Here is a 9,747-nt window from a genome sequence, read left to right on the forward strand (position 1 = left end):
GGGGGCTCCAAAATCACTGCAGATGGTGACTGCAGCCATGAAATTAAAAGACGCTTGCTCCTTGTAAGAAAATTTATGACCAACCTAGACAGCATACTAAAAGGCAGAGACATTACTTTGCCAACAAAGGTCTGTATAGTCAAGCTATGGTTTTTCCAGCAGTCATGTATGGATGTGAAAATTGGACCATAAAGAAAGTTGAGTGCCAAAGAATTGATGCTTTTGAGCTGTGGTGTTGGAGAAGACTCTTGAGAGTCCCTTGGACTGCAAGGAGATCAAACCAGTCAATCTTAAAGAAAATCAGTCCTGAATATTCATTGGAAGGACTGATTCCGAAGCTGAAACTCTAATACTCCTGCCACCTGATGTGGAGAACTGACTCATTGGAAAAGATTGTGATGCTGGAAAAGATTGAAGGCAGGAGGAGAAGGGGATGACAGAGGATGAGATGATTGGATGGCATCACCAACTCGATGGACATGAGTTTGAGTAAGCTCCAGGAGTTGATGATGGCCGAGGAAGCCTGGCATCCTACAGTCCATGGGGTGGCAAAGAGTTGGACACGACTGAGCAACTGAACTGAACTGATATCAAAATCAGAAGCTATATATATATATATTACAATGTAGTATGATGTTAATGAATTTGACACTACTGTGTCAAAAATATAAAATAATACTTTGGTTTTTGCTTTTCTGCAAAGCTGACTTGTGTCTTTTAAATAGGAGGTCATATCAAAATAATAATTTCCTTGAAGGAAATTCCTTTTCCTTAGACAATGGGTAGTGGAGTATGGTGTTAAAATTTAAAAGCTCTATAATATTCAGTACTTTGGAGAATATTGTAAGATTGGGTCTTTCATATACTTTTATATACTTTCAGTGGAATGTAACTTGACACAATATTTCTGAAAAATAGTTTGGCACCATGGATTGGGAGACCTAAAAACATTCATACTATTTGATTAGTAATCCATTTCTAAGAATCCATATTAAAAAATAAGGACATGGTTTAATATACACACATTCAAAGACATTCAACTCAACATTATATATGTTAGTGCAAACTTGAGAACAATCTAAATGTCTTTATATCCTTATACAAGAAAAGTTAAATAAATTATGGCATATCCATACAATGAATAATGTAATATTGTTACATAATTTATTATACAATAGAAAAATTGCATGTTGGGAAATTTAATGTAATATTAAGTTAAAATCAAGATACAAAACATTACATATAACATAATGTTTAAATTTAAACACTATTTAAAATTTAAATTAAATTTAAAAACTATTATTTTTGTCTATGCATAAAAAACCTGAAAATAAAAATGCCAGCTGTTATTTCTGAGTGGTCAGAAATATATTTCATATTTTTCTTCTATTTTATATATTTTAAAAGTAACTTTTATATATATTTATATATTTTAAAAGTAACTTTTAATAATAATATATTATTAAACCACGTTTAGACACATAGATATAACTTTAGCTTATCTATCTAAGTATAACAAGTATACTCTAAGTATAAATTTTGAAATGTTGTGTCAAGCACATGCACTTGAATTACTAACATTACATAAGTCACAGACAAAGGGGTAAAAAGAGCAATATTTAAAAAGCATTTCTCTCCCAGCTTTATTGAGCTATATTTCCATACAGTAAATTGCACTCATTTACAGTTTAAATTTGATGAGTTTTGACATTTTTATTCTCACAATCCATCCCCATCACCACAATTCAAGTAATAAATACACACCATCCTCAAACGTTTCATGGGTCCTTTTTTCTCCCATTCCTCCCTGTTCCCAACCCAGGCCCAGGCAACCACTGGATCTGATTTTTGTTATTATAGGTTAGCTTGCATTTCCTAGAAGTTTATATAAATGGAATCATTCAGAGTGTCTTTTTTTCTTCTTTCTTTTTGGTCGTGTTTCCTTCACTTTAGAATAATTATTTTGAGATTTATTTAAGCTATTGCATGTATCAATGGTTTGTTGCTTTTCATTGTTGAATAGTATTTCATTGTATGGATGTGTTGTGATTTGTTTTTCAAGTGTTGATGAACATTTGAATTATTTTCAGTTTGGAGCTATTACAGCTAAACCTGCCGTAAACATCTGTGTATAAGTCTTATGTGGAATCGGAGAAGGCAATGGCACCCCACTCCAGTACTCTTGCCTGGAAAATCCCATGGATGGAGGAGCCTGGTGGGCTGCAGTCCATGGGGTTGCGAAGAGTCGGACACGACTGAGCGACTTCACTTTCACTTTTCACTTTCATGCATTGGAGAAGGAAATGGCAACCCACTCCAGTGTTCTCTCTTGGAGAATCCCAGGGACGGGGGAGCCTGGTGGGCTGCCGTCTATGGGGTCGCACAGAGTCGAACACGACTGAAGTGACTTAGCTTAGCTTAGCTTAGCTTATGTGGGATATAGTTTTTTCTCTTGAGTAAATACCCAGGAGTGGAATGGTTGGGTCAAATTATAGTTATATGTGTAACTTTTTAAGAAATTGCCAAACTGGTTTCAAAGTGGTGTACCACTTTATATTTCCACCACCAGTGTGTGAAAATTATACTTGCTTTATATTTTCACTAACACTTGATATAGTCCGTTTTTAAAATTTTTTAATTTTAGCCATTTTAGTGGTTGTATAGTAATATTACATTATGATTTTAATTTGTATTTCACTAAAGACTCATGATGAACTTTTCATGTGCTTGACACCCATATATCTACTTTGCTAAAGTGTCTGTTCAATTATTTTGCCTTTTTTTTTTTTTTGATAGGTAAAGTAGTTTTAGGGCTTCCCTGGTGGCTCAGCAGTAAAGAATCCACCTGTGATGCAGGAGCCACAGGAGATGCAGGTTCAATCCCTGGGTCAGGAAGATCCCGTGAAGAAGGGTATGGCAACTCACTCCAGTGTTCTTGCCTGGGAAATCCCATGGACAGACGAACCTGGCGGTCGACAGTCCACAGGGTCGCAAAGTCAGACACAACTGAAGTGACTTAGCAGCAGCAGCAGCAGCATGCACACACATACGCAAGGTGGTTTTATTTGAACAGTGCTTTCTGCAGGCCTGGAACTTCTTTTCTTTTTTTAAAGATTTATTTATTTAGTTTTGGCTGTGCTGGGTCTTTGTTGCTGCAGGCGGGCTTTCTCTAGTTACAGCGAGCGGGACTACTCTTCCTTGCAGTGTGTGGGCTTCTCCCTGCCGTGGCTTCTCTTCTTGTGGAGCATCGGCTCTAGGCACTTGGGCTCCAGTATGTGCGGTGCGTGGCCTCAGTAGTTTTGGCTGCTGGGTTCTAGCTGTGCCCCACCAGCTTAGTTGCCCCTCGGCATGTGAAATCTTCCCCGAGCAGGAATTGAACCTGTGTCCTCTACATTGTCAAGTGGATTCTTAATCACTGGGCCACCAGAAGAGCCCTATTTTGCCCATTTTTAACAAAGGTTGCCTTCTGATTGGTTTATAAGAGATATTTTAAAATTCTAAATGAAGTCTCTTGCATGATAAAAGTTTCTCAAAGATTTTCTCCCACTTTGTGGCCCGCTGTTTCATTTTCATAGCAGTGTCTAAAGAGCAAATGCTTTTTATTTTGATGAAATTTACAAATTTTTACTTTTACATTTACAATTTTTTTTCTTTTCTAGTTCATGCTTTTTGTGTCATATTTAAGAACTCTTTAATAAACTAAACATCATTAAGATTTTTCTCTTACGTTTTCTTCTAGATCTATTATAGTTTTAATTTTTATATTTAGGTCTATAATACATTCAGAATTAATTTTTGCACATGATGTGAAAGTTTAGAAGTTCATTTGGGGGTTATTTTTCTCATACTATTTATTAAAAAGATTTTCCCTTTTTCATTAAATTGCCTTAGTACCTTTCTGGAAAACCAGTCAAATCTATTTCTAGACCCTATCTACCATTACATTTGGATCATTACAATCTAAATATCTATTTTATGAGAATTCCTCACAACTTTGATTACTGTAGATTAATAGTAATTTTGAAACCAGGTAGTGTATATCTCTGAACCTTATTTTTTGTTTTAAAAATTGTTTTAACTATTCCAGGTATGTTATATTTTCATTCACATTTTAGAATCAGTTTTTGAATTACTATAGAAAAAATAATGCTAATATTTTGATTGGAATTTCACTGAATCTATAGATCAATTTGGAAATAATTGATATTTTAAAAATACTGAGTCTTCCAATTTAGAAATGTACTGCACGTCTCCATTAATTTTAATCTCAAAAACGTTTCATGGTTTTTAATGTATCGATCTTAACACATTTTGTCAAATTTATTCCTAAATATTTTTTGATGCTATTATAAATGGTATTGCTTTTATAAATTTCAAGTTGAGATTGAATTTCAAGTTAAGATCTTTATTAGAATGTAGAAATATAATTGATTTTTATATTGGTCTTGTATTCTGCAACATTAAACTCAATAATTAGTTCTAGTAGCTTTTTGTAATTCTGTAGGATTTCCTATAGGAGATCTTGTTGTCTGCAAATAAAGACAGCTTTATTTGTTCTTTTCCTTTTATTTCTTGTTTCCGGTTTATTGCACAGTCTAAGACCTTCAATACAATCTTGAACAGAAGTAATAAGAATAGATAATTTTTGCCTCACTCCCAATGTTAGGGGAAAGTCATTCCAACCTTTACCACGAAATATGATGTTAACTCTATGTTTTTCATAGTTGCCCTTTATAAGATTGAGGGAGTTCCTTCTTATTCATATTTTGCTGAGAGTTTTGTTAATGGATGTTGGAGTTTTAAACATTTTGAGCATTATTTGAAGTGTTAGCAATTATTTTAAAATAATTTTAAATTTTACACCAAATACAAGAGTGAGTAATGTTTTAATATTATTTACAAAATTTGCAATGGCTTTATCAGTTCAGTTCAGTTCAGTCACTCGGTCATGTCCAACTCTTTGTGACCCCATGGACTGCAGCACACCAGGCTTACCTGTCCATCACCAACTCCCGGAGTTTATTCAAACTCATGTCCATCAAGTCAGTGATGTCATCCAATCATCTCATCCTCTGTTGTCCCCTTCTCCTCCTGCCTTCAATCTTTTCCAGCATCACAGTCTTTTCCAATGAGTCAGTTCTCTGCATCAGATGGCCAGAGTATTGGAGTTTCAGCTTCAGTATCAGTCCTTCCAATGTACACTCAGGACTGATCTCCTTTAGGATGGACTGATTGGATCTCCTTGCAGCCCAAGAGACTCTCAAGAGTCTTCTCCAACACCACAGTTCAAAAGCATCAATTCTTCAGTGCTCAGCTTTCTTTATAGTCCAACTCTCACACCCATACATGACTACTGGAAAAACCATAGCTTTGACTAGATGGACCTTTGTTGGCAAACTAATGTCTCTGCTTTTTAATATGCTGTCTACGTTGGTCGTAGCTTTTCTTCCAAGGAGTAAGTCTCCTTTAATTTCATGGCTGCAGTTACCATCTGCAGTGATTTTGGTGCCCCCCAAAATAAGTCTCTCACTGTTTCCATATTTTCCCCACCTATTTGCCATAAAGTGATGGGACCAGATGACATGATCTTAGTTTTCTGAATGTTGAGTTTTAAGCCAACTTTTTCACTCTCCTCTTTCACTTTCATCAAGAGGCTTTTTAGTTCTTCTTCACTTTCTGCCATAAGGGTGGTGTCTGCATATCTGAGATTATTAATATTTCTCCCAACAATCTTGATTCCAGCTTCTGTTTCATCCAGTCCAGCATTTCACAAGATGTACTCTTTATATAAGTTAAATAAGCAGGGTTACAATATACAGCCTTGATGTACTCCTTTCCCGATTTGGAACCAGTCTGTCATTCCATGTCCAGTTCTAACTGTTGCTTCTTGACCTGCATACAGATTTCTCAGGAGGCAGGTTAAGGTGGTCTGGTATTCCCATCTCTTTAAGAATTTTCCAAAAAAAAATAAATAAATAAATTTAAAAAAAAGAATTTTCCACAGTTTGTTGTGGAATGGATTTATAGTATATCCAATTTTTAAAATGAGGAATTTCCTCATTAATATTAAAAACCAAAATTCTGACTTCTTTATGGCAGCTTCAATAATAAATAGAATGTTAAGTGATTTGAGGCTGAAGTTTTCTTTTCACAATCAACAATTTAAATTTTAGTTCCATATGTTATAACAATGAGGAAAGTTAATTATGCAGCAATTACACAGCAATTACTGCAATGTGCTAATAAATACAGATATTTGGTTTCAAAAACACACGTGACCCTAGAGTTACACACTGCAGGTAATGTATGAGTAGCAGTGCTGTTTTCGCTTTGCTCTCCTCTTGACTGAGTGCAGACCTGGCTGCATTATAGGCAATGTGACTCCCCTTATTTATTGCAATGGGGCATCACAAAGCACATATTTTAAGGGATTTAGATCAGGTACATTTAGTCAGCCTTGATGGAGGCTAACAAGAGAGTCTCTAACAAGAGTCTCAAGAGAACCATTCAAATTAAAAGTCCTCAAACACTCAGAATCAAAAAGCTGATACCAAAGTCCCATTGTTCCTTATCACAGGTGCATGATGTACCATTTTATGAAAATATACAAAGATATTATCATAACTTCTAGACAGATTGTCAGGAAATCCTCTTTTTAAAATAAGAAAGAAAAGAGCCACACCAAATTTACTATTCCTTGGAAAAATCCATCGGTTTGTACGATAAACACTAAAATAGACTTATTATACACCTGGCTAGATGCCAAGCCATTCTTCTGCGAACGGTGAGATAATCGACCTTCATTGTTCTCTGTGTTATCGTTGCCAGTTCCTGTCAAACTGGTGCTCTGCAGTTATGACGGCTTCTGCCATTTATCAAAAGTCTGAGCCTTAGAAGTCTCTCTACTTGTCTGAAACAACAATTCACTTGTTTAATAAACATACATTTAATAATATTTGCAAGGTTCACATGTGATTGGTAAACTGTAAACAGATAAAATGTGTAAAACCATATTGTCTTAGGAAAAATTGTAAAATCAGCTACATTTATCTTTGGTAGAGACATTTTCTCCACTTTTTGATTTGACAATGGATCATTTTAGATTTCACTAAAATAAGACTTTTCTATTTAAATTGTTTCTATTGTCTATTTGGTAAAATGTAAGATAACAAGCCCCAGCACACAGAGTTAGTGACAGTGTTACAAAATTACAAAACTTTAAAGCAAAAAGGAACCCGATTTCATAAAGTTCTCTTGCTGAAATTTCTTTTTACTATTTTAAGCACAAAATCCTACATTTCTGCCCTTTTTAGAAATACAAAGTGTTTTTTGTAAATTAGACTCTGAACCTGCTAAACTGCATTTTTACAAATCTCTAACTGTGCATTTATAAAACAGTGATGACATCAGCTCAGATATTATTCTAGGTAAACTTATAAATGTGTCTACTTTTGGTTTGGGTGCATGAGTATGTAACATGCTTTGTTGTTGTTATTCAGTCATTAAGTCGCGTCTGACTTTTCCAACCCCATGGACTGCATCTCTCTAGGCTCCTCCATCCATGGGATTTTCCAAGCAAGAATACTGGAGTGGGTTGCCATTTCCTTCTCCAAGGGATCTTCTCAACCCAGGATCAAACTCGAGTCTCCTGCACTGGCAGGCAGATTCTTTACCACTGAGCCACCTGGGAAGCCCTATGAGTATGTGGTAGACTAGACTGCAAAGGACAATGGAAATAGAAAGACAAAGACATAAAACTTGCATTCAGTTCCTAAATTCACTTTGGAAAGCTATTTTTGAAAAGTGAGCATCAGAAATAAAAAGTGAAAAGGAAAAAGTCAGGAATTCCCTGCCAATCCAGTGGTTAGGACTCTCAACTTCCACATAGTGGGCATGAGTTCAATCCTGGGTTAGGTAACTAAGATCCCACATGCTGTGTGGCACGGATAAAAAAAAGTAAAAAAGAAAGTAGGACTGGAAAATATTTACATATTGGTTACAGAAAATGATAATGGATTTCTGTTAATGTCACATTTTATTTGTTTAGATCCTACAGAAGAGATTAAGAAAAAAAATATGAATTATAACACAAAGGAGAAAAAGGTTTGTTTGTTTTTTAAACTAGAAATAAATTTTTTAAAAAGTCTTTCACATTCTGGGCAATTTTAGAATCATGAAAGCAGCTGTGTGTCCTGTAAGGGTAGTAGGCACTCTGTCAGCAAGACAGGGTGAACTGGAAGGCAAGCTGGGGTTGCCTGCCCTTTTCCTGGCTTCCTTGAAGTTTTTCAACATACCAAGAGATCACAGCAATATTTGTCAGTAAGTTCCATTTCTCATCTCTAGGGTTAAGCCTTGATGCTCTGCTTGAGACCATGGCCTCCCAGATCTTGCTCTCTGGGGAGGAAGGAGGAAGTAGGGACAGGGCAGAAACGTGCTGGGATCGGGGGAGAGGGTTTAGTTTCATGATCATTTTTCACCTGAGCAGCTGTGGGGGTTTCCTTTAATCCTAGCCACTGTCCATGGATGGGTACCCACAGGTAGGTCACCAAACCTTCCTATCCTGCTTTTCTTCTGTGTTAAGGTACTAACTTTATTGTGGTCACAACATCAGTTAAGTTCAGTTGCTCAGTTGTGTCCGACTCGTTGCGACCCCATGGACTGCAGGATGCCAGGCTTTCCTGTCCATCACCAACTCCCAGAGCTTACTCATACTCATGTCTATTGAGTCAGTGATGCCATCCAACCATCTCATCCTCTATTGTTCCCTTCTCCTCCTGCCTTCCGTCTTTCCCAGCATCAGGGTCTTTTCCAATGAGTCAGTTCTTACACTTATATCAAATCATCCTATTGTATACCTTAAGCTGACAACATTGTCAGTTAGAGCTCAATAAAGCTGGGAAAGATAAAATAAGGGCACTGAAAACTATTTATTTCAGAGGAAGTTCTCAGATAAGATGACAGGATTTCCCTGTGAGTGAAGATTAATGCTTTTCTTTAGGATAATAAACATTCCACAAGTCCACGGAGGCAATCCTTTATTTGTTCCTCTGGCCCTGACAATGGGAAGTCACAAAGCCTCTTTCACCTCTTACCCAAGGTCATTGTGCAAGCACAAGCTTCAAGGAAAAACATAAAGATAAGGTAAAAATCCCTAAGGAGGGGGTAATAAACTGCTGTTCAGAACTCTTCCACATCCTGCTTTCTTACTTTTCTCTTTGCCTCTGATTCCCAGCCTCTGCTGCCTCTGCAGTATTTCATTTATCCTGATTCAGGTGTGAGAGATTGGTTTTTCTCTGGGCTCAGCTGAGACTTTGTTGGAATTTGAGGGGGAAGAACTGAAGGAAAAGAAAGCGAGTATGAGAGCAGAGAAACAGATAGGTTTACAAAACCCAGATTTTTTTTATGTCCTAATCTCACCAAGGTTCAGCTACAGCCTCTTTAGATTGGCATGGTTTGTGGAGCTTAACCAGCTCCAGCTCTTTTTCCTGGCCTCCTCACTATCTGGCCTGATAGGGTGGAGGCTAGACTGAGCTCCTCGGATTTCTGGCCCCATGTTCCTTTGGAACAAACTATCTCTGGTGGAATCTGGGGAAGGATTTCTGGTTCCTCTGGCTTGCCTCTCTGTCTCTTCTCTGGGATCAGCTCTCTGACTGTCAGTTCCAGCTTGGGCTCAACTGATTTTCCTTCATACAAATCCCAGAATTTTTGGCCCAGTTTTGTTTCTCTGTCTAAGTTAAAAAAAAAAAA

This window comes from Bison bison, unplaced genomic scaffold (genome assembly GCF_000754665.1).
Source record: "Bison bison bison isolate TAMUID 2011002044 unplaced genomic scaffold, Bison_UMD1.0 scf7180017864485, whole genome shotgun sequence".
In the NCBI taxonomy this organism is placed as follows: Eukaryota; Metazoa; Chordata; class Mammalia; order Artiodactyla; family Bovidae; genus Bison; species Bison bison.